Source organism: Mastigoproctus giganteus, chromosome 5 (genome assembly GCF_048544385.1).
Source record: "Mastigoproctus giganteus isolate SK-2022 chromosome 5, ASM4854438v1, whole genome shotgun sequence".
NCBI lineage: Eukaryota > Metazoa > Arthropoda > Arachnida > Uropygi > Thelyphonidae > Mastigoproctus > Mastigoproctus giganteus.
The window spans coordinates 230,372-243,837 of record NC_143579.1 but is presented as its reverse complement, the minus strand read 5'-3'; the positions used below and the strand labels follow the sequence as shown (position 1 = coordinate 243,837).

At 43.6% G+C, this 13,466-nt stretch overlaps 1 protein-coding gene across 1 annotated transcript in view; it reads right to left on the bottom strand.

Moving 5' to 3' along the window:
* LOC150085117 (uncharacterized) overlaps window positions 1–13,466 on the bottom strand; it is a 173,051-nt gene that overhangs the window by 111,319 nt on the left and 48,266 nt on the right. The window lies entirely within an intron of this gene.

The window sequence follows — 13,466 nt, the reverse complement described above, 5'->3', positions numbered from 1 at the left end:
GAGAACTGGAGTGGCAGTTTTTAAGCTAGAGGAGATAGCTGCAGTAGTCGAGTGAGCTGGTGTTGCGGGTGGGAGCTGAAAAACTGGAGTTGAGGCAGGTGGAGCATTAGCAAGGGATTCCAGGATGGAAGCAGCCACTGGTGTGGACATGATAAAGTCCAGTTCACCCGTGAAGGACTGGTCCGGTTGAGTAGCACAAGGGCTGCTGTTTCTCTGTCTTGTCAAGGGATTATTAGTAAGTTCTCCTAGGTTAGTAACAGCTTCAGAATGGCTTCGTTTATCGAGCTCGGTGGAATACACCTGGCTGTTACTGACATGACGCCTTCTACTATTCTGCAGTGGGCAAGGTGGCGTCAAGTGGGAGTCAAGCAGCAGTTTGGGAGGGGAATCCACGGCTGAGTGGGAAGGGATCCCTTGCCCATTCGCCGGCTTTTTTCGGCAGCAGCATGCAATGAATTTCGCGCGAGCTGCGCTTGATAATTTTTTCAGGCTTATATAAGAGAGACCCGAGCAGCTCTGGCAAATTTGGAATTTGCATTTGGAGCATTTGATGTATGCACCTTTGTTTTCTTCGTTGGTTTCTTTTTTGCAAATTCTGCAGATATTTGCATTTTTAAAACTATTCGCCCCTTCCATAATAAACAAAACAACTGTACGTGAAGACTACGATTTGGTAGTCACACAAAACTTAAGCCTGTTAGTCACTGCAGCAAAACAAAGCTTTCTCCAATTGTGAACGGGACCTCCTGCTGTAGGGTATTGCCGCAGGCAGGGAGGTGACACGAAACGGAGAGAGAGCGAAGGGAAAATGTTATTGGTCAGCAAAGCTAGTGTCCACTAACTGCAAATTATGCTATACAGTACAAGAATAACTACAAGCTAGCGTCCATCTTGAAGAAGTGCATTGTCCCAAGCCAAAAGGAGAAATATACAAAAAACTTAACTTTTGCTGGAGCAACGCAGCTGAAACTTCATACACGAGTAGACGGGCGTTCATCGATGGTTACTGGATCACTTGAATGGTTGAGCATTTAATATAATTCACTTAAGTTACTGTTTATTAAGAGCGCTAAACACACACGGTATACTAATAGGCGCCACCTGGAGGTGTGTTTTTCCAGGAGTAGTGCGACTTCCACTTTACGAAAGCGAACGCCGCCGCTCACTTTCAAAAGCGTTTCCGGAAGTGTCAACCGCGTCTTCGAAGTGTTGCGTCGTCTGCCCCCCCCCCTCCAAATGACCTCAGATGCGCGCACTTCTTCGGTGAAGCCCTTTAACTCTTTGGACGCGTGCGCGCTTTTGACTGGCGAGAACCCTTTCGCTGCGGAACTCGGATTCGGTGTCATTTCGAGCTTGTACAGTCGGCCGTAGAGACAATCCCTGCAATCGTGACCCGTCAAATATTTCGCGGGTCAGTTGACGGTTTTGGGCCGTGTATGCGCCGAAAAAAACTTAATAGAAAGAGAAAAAACAGCACGAATTTTGCGCTCCAACTTAAGAGAGAGAGAGAGAGAGAGAGAGAGAGAGAGAGAGAGAGAGAGAGAGAGAGAGAGAGAGAAGTGGGAGTTTCGTCAGAAACAAAGGTTCGGCTTCGCTCAATACGTGAATGACGGGAATGGCGACCCACCATTAAATCAATAAATAAATTTCTTATTACTGTATTATTATCAGTTTATTTATAATAAATAAATATAATCTTTATTGTGTACAAAAGGATGTATAGAATGTACCCTTCACGGCAGGAATGCCAGGGGCTTCACATTGGCTGGTGTAGAAAGGCCTTGAGGACGGAGCCCACATCGAAATTCGGATTCATCCCCCAGGGCCAACAATATAATAGGTTTCAGTTAAATTATTCACAAAATATTCATAAAGATATTACACAGTATTTTTGGCATTATATACAATATTATAGAGACATCCTTTTTAAATTTATTATACTGCGACATTACTGTGCAGTTTGCCTGGTTGAGTGTAGGTCATCAAGAATCTCCCCCCGATATTTGCGGTCCTTGACAGATTTGTAGAGGTCGCCTTTGATTGCTTGGACTGTGATCAGCATCTGCTTGGGGAGCTAAGGGCTAGTCTGTTATGGTTGGCTATAAATGTTGGAGCTGACCTCAGTCCGGGTTGAGGAATCCTCCAGCTGCACAGTTCCCATATGTTTGCCTCCGAGATTATTCCAGTGGTCATTTTGGCAGTTAGGGTGAGGCGTCTTTCCATTATAAGATTTGGCAGTCGGGCAAAGTTCAGTGCGGTTGTTCTTTGCTGGGGTGGACGATGATGTTTATGTGTGACCCAACGAAGGAGCCAGTATTCGGAGGAGTACACACGCTTCATATTCGTGGGGGCTGCAGATGCCCATATTTCTGAGGCGTATAACACGACGGAGTATACAGAGGTGTATACGAAGGCCTGACGTAGCCCAGTGGTCAGGAGCGAGAGTGCATAACACGCGTTCCTTGAGTGGACTGGGGTTCAAGCCCGTGACTACTAAATGCGATAAATATTTGTATTGACGATTTATTGTAAACTCTACTGACTTGGTTGTCGTGCCGGAGTATAAACAGAAATTTTATTTATTTGTTGTTTGGTAATCCACCGCATTTTGCAGAATTTTGTTATGAGCTTGTCAATGTGGGGCTTGAAGGTCAGCTTGCAATCGAAAACGACTCCCAAGTCTGTATGTGTATTTACCACTGGTAAGAGAATGCCATCTAGAGAAGCTTGGTGAGTTGGTGCTTCAAAGAAAAGACAATTTCGGCTGATTTTGCAGAATTAATAAGTAGTCCAAATTGATGGAGATCGGATTCTAAGTCGTGTAGCTTTCGATTGATGTTTTCATTAATTTTTGAGATATGTTCGCCCGGGTTAATCTGGGTGTGTAACTTAATATTAACGGCATAGCAGAGTATGTCTTCTCTCTCTCTCTTGAACAAAAGAAATAATGACCGCAGTAAATAATGCTCCCGAGAGGACTCCACCTTGGGAAACTCCCGCAGTGATTAAGCCAAGTGTGGTCAGACGAGTGCTTGTGGTGATCCACGTACAGAACTGTACGGTTTTTTTCACTTTCTTATTCCACTGGTATTTATCGTTCTGCTTGGAAATTTCCTGATAAATTGGCCAGTTCCTAAATAGGGTGACAAATTCCTCCCCCTCCATTTATCATTCAATTGCATTGACTTCTACTTTTTCTAAAGTAATGGAGAAATCAATTAACAGCCAACTCTTAAACTACTCAGAGACCTTCCGTCTGATCAACGATCGCCAGTGTGGACTCCGTCAGTGTCCATCCCCTGGTGACATTCTGGTGTATGTTACCCTTCCTTGAGCAAATTTAATGGAAAAGTTTGGTTCAGTTTCTGTTGACATTTCAAAGGTTTTTGATCGTGTTTGGCCTTAAGGTCTTCCGAATAAGCTTGAACCTTGTAAAAGCTTCCATCTTATGGTTTCCGAACTGTTTTTTTTAATTGCTCACTGTGGGGCTCTCTGCCTTCTGCACTAATTTCAGTGTTCCCAAAGGTTCAGTTCTTTCTCTCCCACCCTTTTTCTCTTGTATAGACCTTTCATGAAACAGAAATCCAATCCGCCGTTTTGCTTGCTGATGTTAGCGCATTGCATTCTCCACTTTGAGAAATCTTGCTGTGCAGAAGAGCGTCAACTGCTCCAATATCCAAACAGCCGTTCACTCTATAAAAATTGCAACCCAACCCTACCCACGTGTGGGACGGTGCACCACACATGGGTACGGTGGATTTGCAGTTTTTGTTCCCACATCTGCGGCAGTGCCCCCCAGAACCGCTCTCAGGCTTCTTGATTCATTCCATTCAGAAGAGGGCAGTTAGGTAAATTAATGATTCATCTCTAACTAGGTCTCTCCACTCGCTGTCTCATAGACGTACTGTTTCTGCTGCATGCCTCGTCTACAGATACTTCCATGGGCACTGTTCTTCTCAATTGGCTTCTGTAATTCCGTTTTGTGGAAAAACCTCCCTTAATATGCATTTCCTGACAATTAAAATATACAGAAATTCAAGCGTAAAAATGTCCACAGATATTTCTTCCAACTTCTCAACCTCCAACCCATGCTCGGTACTAAGAACTAGAACTGTCCTGCATGTGGTTTTCTTAAAAAAATGAAAACACGAACCTACAGCAGAAGTTGCGTCATAGAATTTATTGTGTCGCATTATTATGTAGGTCCGACTTTTTTTTTCTTTCTTTTTTTTTATGTGACCCCCAAACATGAGAGGTATTAGAACCTATAGTACCGTGCTTGGGTTGGAGGTTGAAAAGACGAAAGAAGATATTTGTTGACATTGGACTTGAACTTCTGTAATTTTCAGGAAATACGTATGAAGGACGGTGGTGCATAGTATTAGGGTCAGGCGCCCCCCCTGTGGTTTCCCACATCTGCGCCATATGTACACTGTGAAGAAATACAGAACACTGTAAATGCCAGAAAAGTGTTCTGTGTTGAATACGTAGTTTTGTGTTGGGTTCTGTTGTGTGTCCTGGCATTTGGCCGCAGGGCCCCTGATGGAACCCCACGTCGCCCGCACACACCGCTAGGAGGTAGCCAGGCTGCCCATTATTCTCCGGCTAGTCTCTGCAGGGTCGTCTAAGCTTCCTGACAGAGACCAATGTAAAAAAAAAAAAAGAAAACAAAAAAAAAGAGAGAGTTACAGCTGGTGTGCTTTAGAGTCAAGAAAAGGGGGTGGGGACAGGTAGAAATATGGGGGATGAAGAAGAAGGCATCCCCCAGGTACAATGGAATGCATCCATCAGGCGAAAGTAAGGGATGGAAGTGGGAGAAAAGTTGCCGTGCAGAATCTTCTTGCTCTTCTCATTCAGGTCCCGTCGTGATGTCATCCGGTGATCTGTGTCTAAGTCAGTAGGGATATAAATAGGAATGCAGCTGTGGTTGTCCTATACTAGATCTTCTCAGATTTGGTGGTGGTGTAGGCCTCTGCATTGATTCCCAAAAATAGGTGGTTGTCTTCTCTTGGTTTATATGATGAACCGGATAGTGATTATATCCATGGTAGGGTCTTCCGTCGTGCGAATAAGTCTTGTGCGTAGCGCGTAAAGGCGACACAATCTTCTTCTCTTTGGAGGATGTGCAGTTCTTGGTTTTTAGGAAGGTAAATGTATCCTAGTAAGGAGGAAGCATCTCAAATCTTCATATATTTCGCACTGGTACATCAGGTGGTTCCAACTTTCGAGGGAACCAGAGAGGCATTGTGGGTTTTCTGGAACCACAGAGGAAGGTGGTTCCAGAAAACGGCAGTTGAATGAATACACGAGGAAGATGAAAAGTTGGTTCTGTGAGTTTGAAGTTGGACAGTAAATGGATGTTTGCTTCGGACTGTTTTGAAAGAGAGAGCGGGAATTATAGAAGCCAATTCAGAAGCACAGTGCCCATGAAATTTTTTACGCATGCGCGTGCCGTGGTGAACATGTGCTCGAACGTGCTCCAGAAATTTATCAGTTTTAAATGGTTTTGTAAAACTATTCAGTAGTGATTTTTCGTCTACAAGGGACTGAACTCACAGAGGATCTCTAGATCTGGACACGCTGCATCAGGTCGTCAGATTCAAGGTAATTTTTATAATTTTTATCGTTGTTTCCACCTCTGACAAAGAAAGTTATTCTCGCCAGTTTAGTTGCGGACAAGGGCAGCGCAACCCCCCGTTGATTGTCTCCTGCTAAAGCCAGCCGCCCCAGGGCACACTTTCGAAGTGACCTTCCCATAGATCACTCCGATTAACGTAAAAACGCTGAAGGTATTTTAATCTTTCACTGACCCTGCTTTGCCATTACATTTCAGTTTGGTCAGCATGGGCGAAAATTTGATATGTACCGGATGTCTCAAGCAAGCAGATTTTCTACTTGTATGTTCTTCCTGTAAGCAGGTATGTCTCTGCGGACCTTGTAGCCCATATTCGGATGTAAAAAAGCTTGCAAAGAAAATTAAACTTGCGTGGAAATGTGATGTCTGCAAAATGATCAATAATGACAGCGATAAAGTTGATACTGCGCATCCCACCTTTTACAGAAAACATTCGGAACAGAGTGATCCCATTGGCCGTGATGAGCTGAGAGTCCTAGTGAACCCAATTCAAGTCGCCGTTACGGAATTGATATCCGGACTAGATCAGTTAAAAGATTCTCACATGCGTCTGACAGAGAATGTAGTCGCAAAACTCGAACATCAGCATAAAATGACTACAGAAAATAATTCCAACGTCATGGAAGCGATCGTCAGCAGTTCCGAAATTGTGATGTCAAGAGTCAACTTCATGGAAAACGAGCTAAGGAACCTCCAGGAGACCTCATCCCACGTCATTTCGAAAATGGAATTCGGCTTTAGTATGATGAAAGCGAACCTCGCAGAACTTCATGATAACGTCACATTTCTGCACCGATGTAACAAGGACATCAAGCTTATTCTTCTAGACATCTACAATAAAATCGAACTGAATAAGTCCGAGGAATCTAGGGAGCTTGTCAACCTGCTCAACGCGCAGGACCTTATTAAGATCTATAAAAATTATGAAATGACCAATATCGTGTTAATTTGTCCTGAGTGTAAAACAAAATCTAGTCACGTTCCTTCCGCTATAAATCCAAGAAGAGACTCCGCTGAGGCCTTAATCGACATCCCTGATCAGGCCGAATCCACTGGTCTCCAACACCCTCCTTCAGAAGGCAAGAACGAACAGTATTTTTCCCAAGGAAAAAAATCATTCTCGATCACAGGAAAAGACAACTGATCAATATCATCCCTCACTCAGGATCAATACAAAGCCATTCAAGGAAAAAAACATTAGGAGCAAATAAGAGTTTTCAACGCAATGAACGATTTCTCCCTCCTGGAGAACCAGCGTCTGAACTCCAAACCTCCTCTTACCCCTCGTCACATAAATTACACAAGGACAGCACCACCCATTTTCTCCCGTCTCCGGTACAAAACTATTCCGTCCAAGACTCAGAAGTAAGCCAATGTGCTAAATTTGCAGATGTCCTTAAATCTAATCATTCAACCGTCCGGACACCTTGGAAGAATACCCCAGCTTACAGGTTAGGCCGCACGCACTGGAGGAAGAGGAGCAACCAATTCCCGGCGTGCAAAGTCTACAATCTGAGGCACCGGAGCTTCCCTATCAACCAAATCGCACCCGGAAATTTCAGAACCACGGCAAATCATCCCGAAATTATTCATCTGGCCCCAACATCGAAGAAACAACCAAACCAAGACACCCACCATTTCTTAAGAAGACACCGTGCAAAGGGAAACAGAAATACACAAAAAACCAAGTAACTGCACCAGAAAAGCCAAACTACAACGTGAAGCCCACAGTCGGGACTGCTAACTCAACGAAAATACACGCAATTCCGCTAAAAATCTCTTCACATGAAAAATCAATTTTTGTCTCCAGGCTTTCTCCACAGACAACTGTTGAACAGATGTGGTCTTATTTGAATGAAGACTTAGGTATAGACACAGAAGTTACCAGGCTCACGACCAAACAACCATACTATGCATCATTCAAAATCACTACAGCAGAATCAAACTACAAACTACTCAGCCTTGCATCTTCTTGGCCTGCAGGGGCACTAGTGAAACACTTTTACACTACAAAGCGTACCTCTACCTGGATGCGGTATCACCAATGTATTGAAACCACAAATAATGAAAGGAAAACCTGACTCAGACCCGCCATTAAGTCTAAGTTTGGGGAGGAACATTCCGGTTATACAGAGCAGGACCTTCTTAAAGGTTCAAACACTCTCACAGAAGCTTGCCAGCGACATGATCACCCACCACAAACGCCTGAGGGAAGACATATGAAGATTGAGGTGAGAACTACCTCCAGAATGAACCATAGACGAGTGATGAAGGCCATCAGAGCTCCAACAAGGGCATAAATCCAAACTTCTTTAATGTGCACAATTTTCTATCAAAATACTAGAAGTCTGAGAAATAAACTTCAGACAATGGAAATTCTTCTTTTGTCAAGGTGGTATGACATCATTTGTATCACAGAGACATGGCTGTCCTCCAATGAAGAAGACTTCGCATTTTCTCAAGCCACTTGCTTCTAGGGCATTTTTGCCTCCAGGGAACGGACAACTGGTGGTGGTGTAGGCATTCTCTTCAACACAAAAAAATTCTCACTGACAAGCTCAGCAACACTAAAAACAGAACTGTTTGAAGCTGCAAGAGCCTCACTGAGCATTCAAGGCCACAGATTTAACGTGTGCACAGTCTACATCCCCCCTCCCACAGTAAAGAACACTTTACAAGAGATCTCCAACTGGATCATTAATCAATGACACCCTAAAGCAACATTACTAGTGTGTGGAGACTTTAATATTAGCTCAGGCCAACACAGTCTTCGCAAATTGTTATCTTCTAATCTGGCATCAGTAGGTCTGACCCTCCAGAATTTTTCCCCTACCAGAGGCTCTAACCTGTTAGACCTAATATTTGCAACAGACACCCTCACCGTTGACAGCCAACCGGAAGCAGCCTTCATGTCAGACCATCTACCAGTAGGCCTCATTCTTCCAATCACTCCCAGGACATCCTGCAACATCAGGCACTAGTTAAGAAAACAGTGATTAGCCCTTCTCTCCTCAATCCAGAGAAATGCTGCTTCGCAGCATCTATTTTTCCTTGGGAAGCCCTAAACCAATGTGATCCACAGCTCGGGCTGCACTTTCTTACCTGCTGGCTGTAGTCTATTGCTCGAACTGCAGCGTCAAAAACAGTTTCAATCTCCCGTCGAAGCAAAGCATGGTGGACCCAAGATCTCAGCCTTAAATTTCGGAATAAACAAAGACTACATGCAAAATGGAAAGCAAAATTAGACCCACTAGACAGAATTGCATACTCAAGAGCCCGCGCCCAGTTCAATAGAAGCAAATCTGAAGCCATTATTCAAAATGGGGAGCATTCAAGGAACTAATCTTGGAAGCTACCAGGCTTTACATACCAACCAAGAAATATTGTTCAAGGTTCAGGCCTAAATGGTTGTCAGATGAACTAATGAGACATATGGCAGAGAAGAAAAATGCATGGGATACATACAAATTAATGGGTCACATGGAAGCCTATGATAGATATAAGTTGGTCTGTAACCAAGTCACAAAGGAGATTAGGCAGGCAAAGGCAGATTATGAGAAATCCTTGGCAAAGGATGCAAAGAAAAACAGAAAAGAGTTCTTTACCTATTTAAACTCAAGAAGGAAAGGGATGAATCAGATTGGTCCACTGGATGTTGATGGTTCAACAGTTGAGGATCCAGCTCAGGTGGCTAACAATCTAAACGAGTATTTTGCATCTACATTCACACATGAGGAGTTATTCAGGAAGGGGAATGTCGTAGGTGAAGTAAACATTGGCAGTGGGCTAGATTATTTTCTAATAACTGAGAGGAAAGTGGAGGAGAAATTGTTGAGGATAAACATAAAAAAGGCACCCGGGGTGGATGGGATCTATCCAGTTATATTAAAGGAGGCAGCAAAGGAAGTAAGCAAACACCTAGCCATAATTATGAGAGCTTCTTTGGACTCAGGGGAGGTACCCATGGACTGGAGATGTGCAAATGTAACCCCAATTCACAAAGGAGGATCAAAGGCTGACACAAGTAATTATAGACCTGTTAGTTTAACTTCGGTTCCAGGAAAATTAATGGAGGCACTGGTTAAAGAAGCACTGCAGGATCATCTGGACAAGAATTCAGTTATAGCTCAGACACAGCATGGTTTTGTTAAGGGCAGGTCTTGTCTGACCAATTTGATTGGATACTATGATGCAGTCACAAAGGAACTGGATGCAGGGAATAACTTTGATATTATATATTTGGATCTTAGAAAGGCTTTTGATACTGTTGCGCATGGAAGACTGCTGCACAAATTGGAGAAGTGTGGCATTGGAGGCAAATTGCTGCTATGGATAAAGGGATGGTTGAGTGGCAGAAGACAGAGAGTGGTAATCAATGGACACTGCTCAACGTGGACTAATGTTATTAGTGGAGTTCCTCAGGGTTCAGTGTTGGGTCCATTGTTGTTTTCTGTATTTATAAATGATATTGATGATGGTGTATCAGGCTTAATATCCAAGTTTGCAGATGATACCAAGGTTGGCAGGGTTGTTAAGGACACTACTGATACTATGTTACTGCAACAGGATCTGGAAAGGTTGAACAGATGGGCTGAGAGGTGGCAAATGAAGTTTAACATTGACAAATGTAAAGTACTACATATGGGAAACAGTAACCCCAGATCAACGTATCAACTCTGTGGTACTACGCTGACAGTGGTAGAGAATGAAAAGGACCTGGGGGTAATTGTGCAGGCAGATATGAAGTTCTCTGAGCAGTGCAGACGAGCTGAAAGAGTAGCTCATGGTGTCTTGTCAATGATATACAGGAATTTTTCAAGCCGGGACAGGGATGTGATTATTCCCTTGTATAAGGCATTGGTCAGGCCACACCTTGAGTACTGTATACAGGTCTGGAGGCCTCATTTCAGGAAGGATGTAGAGCTGCTGGAACGAGTACAGAGAAGGGCAACAAGATTGGTGAATGGAACAAAGGGTTGCTCTTACGAAGAAAGGCTTAAGTTTTGCAAATTACAGAGCCTGGAGACTAGGCATCGGCGAGGTGATCTGATAGAGGTGTATAAGGCTTTGAATGGCTTGAGCATGCTCAATGCCGATGGGATTCTTCCTCTTGCTCAGAATAATCACCTGAGAGGGCATAAATTCAAACTGAAGAAAGACAGATGTAGGATAGATGTGCGGAAATTTGCCTTTAGCCAGCGGGCAGTTGGTTTGTGGAATAGACTCCCATCGTTTGTTGTTGAAGTTGATAGCCTAAATAAATTTAAGGCTCAGCTGGACAGGTATTTCGAACGAACGGAGGGGTGAAATGGGAGTAGTGGTTGTTTTCTTTTTTTTTTTTTTTTGGCTGATGCTGAATAAGCTTGCTTTCTTGCATCATATGCCTCTGCTAATGCTAATGCTAATGCTAAAATTAAAGTCTATATCGATAAAACAATCAAGATCGGGAAAGCACCGTTTAAGGCAAGGCATGATGAATTTCCTCAACAACTTAATCCAATTGAATGGCTAGACTACATCACAAGATTTAAGCCAAAGTCAGTATCAGACTTTAAGAGCATTCACAACAGTTGTCAGCGAGATGTCCTTGCTTCCATCATCATCACAAAAAGAGAGCTTATCCAGGCCATCAATGATATCCCACCAACGTCTTGCACTGGATATGATGGGGTCCCACAATTCATTCTTAAGAGCGTTAGTGTATTCATCATTGATGCACTCTTAGGTATCATCAATGGAATCCTCACAACGCAAACTTTCCCAACAGCCTGGAATCAATATATTGTCCGACCAATCCCCAAAACACAAGGAGCGACATTAATTTCACAATTCAGGCCAATAATGAAAGCCTCATGTCTCCTCAAAGTCATGGAGAAGTGCCTTCTTCCCATCCTAACCAACCAGGTTCTGTCATGTGAATCACCATACATTCACTATGCCTTGAAACGCAGGTCCACCTTTACAAACCTATTGCAAACCACCAACACCATTCTGGGGGCTCTACAAGATAGGGCTGAGATGGCAATTGTCTATCTGGATATCCAGTCTGCATTCGACAGCATAGACACGCAGCCCCTCCTGCAACTTTGTGAGGATGGATACCAGATAAAAGGCAATATACTGGAATTCTTGAAGTCGGTACTTACGACCAGGGTCCTTCACTTGACTGTGAATAAAAAATCTTTCACAAAGAAAGTTTGTGTAGGTGTACCCCAGGGCGGAGTTCTCTCAGGGCTTCTCTTTACGGCTGCCATACACCCATTCCTGTGTCAGCAAACAGAATTTATCAGTTATGCAGACGACTTGAAGCTCCTCTATCGGATCAACGGGACCGCCCAACCTGATTCTCTTTCTGGAAACATTATCAACAGCCTCAAGAATCTGATTACATACTTGGCACAGTTCTCTCTTAAGATAAATCCAAAAAAATCAGCAGAAATGGTATTTTCCCTCAAATCAAATCCAACGCAACTAAACCTGGAAATACACGGAAACCCCATCACCCCAGTCATCAAACAAAAAGATCTCGGCGTTATATTCGACCCTAAACTCAGTTTCAAACACCATCTTGCAGACATTCACAACAAGGTCTGCAGAGCAAGATGGCTTGCCAAACAACACCTCCTTCATGTCACAGAGCCTGAGTACACGCTCCAATACATATACTGGTTTCTGCAGCCAGCCATCACTCTACGGGTCAGAAATCTGGGCGTCGGCAATGAAAACCACGCTAAAAACCATTGCATCTGACGAGTACTGGCTTCTTCGGTGGGGTCCTCTTCAAGCATAAACTGCCACCACTCATACATGCTTCAGATATCACCCAACTTCTAAATTACAGAAAAGTCTCCAAACGGATATTTGCCCTCCGCTTGCTTGTGACAATTAAAATGATAGCGGGTGAAGTCAATACGTCAAATTTTTGGCAGATGTGCAATTGGAGGAAACCCCCGAAACCCTTAAGAGCGCTCCTCTCTCTGCAGTCTGTGGCGTGGAGGCTCAGAATAGGGGATAGATTCCTGCCCATGGAGATGCTCCACAATGTCCAGGAGATGGATGTGGACTACAAAAAGTTAAAAGAGGACAAATCGTACAGAAGACGCATCATCAGGGACCAGCTTTCGTCTTCAACCGAGTGACTGTCATCGTCCTTTCATGTGTCTTCATTTCCCATGTTAATATTAATTTTATATGTAAAATATGTAATTATACGTTTTATGTCCTAATACATGTTTTAAGTAATTTTTCCTGTATAAGTTATTTAATGTTAAACCCCTAGCATTGTCGCTGTTGTGGGTATTATTGCATCAGGCAATCATGTAACCAATTACTGCCTGCAATAAAGATATATATATAAATAAAGATATATATATATGTAGAAGAGGCGCAGTAGAAACAAAACGCCTGTGAGACAGCAGAAGTTGCGACAGTCGGAACTGAACAAACTTTATCCCCCCCCCACGCGCTTAATTAACGGAGAAACGGGGATGGAAGCACGGCAAATCCACGTGGTTATCAGAAAACAAGCAAACAAGGTGACACGTGTCTCGGATCGCAGCTTCCTCCCGTTCTCCATTTCTTGCCTCATCTGTCGTGAGGTCAATATCCGGGAGCACGGTAATCACTGCCTCGAGCTTTGCTTCTGCGGAGTAACGAAGTCCAATGGTTTTCGGGGGTGGAAATTTCGAACGAGGTGGGGAAAGGGGTTGAACAGTGGGAACTCCACAAACGACTGTTGTCAGCGAGAGAAGGAAACAAACGAGAAAAACTTGTTATCGACCATTAATCCGTAGTGTCGGTGCGCGTGCAGTAAGAGTGTCGTCTCGTCTCC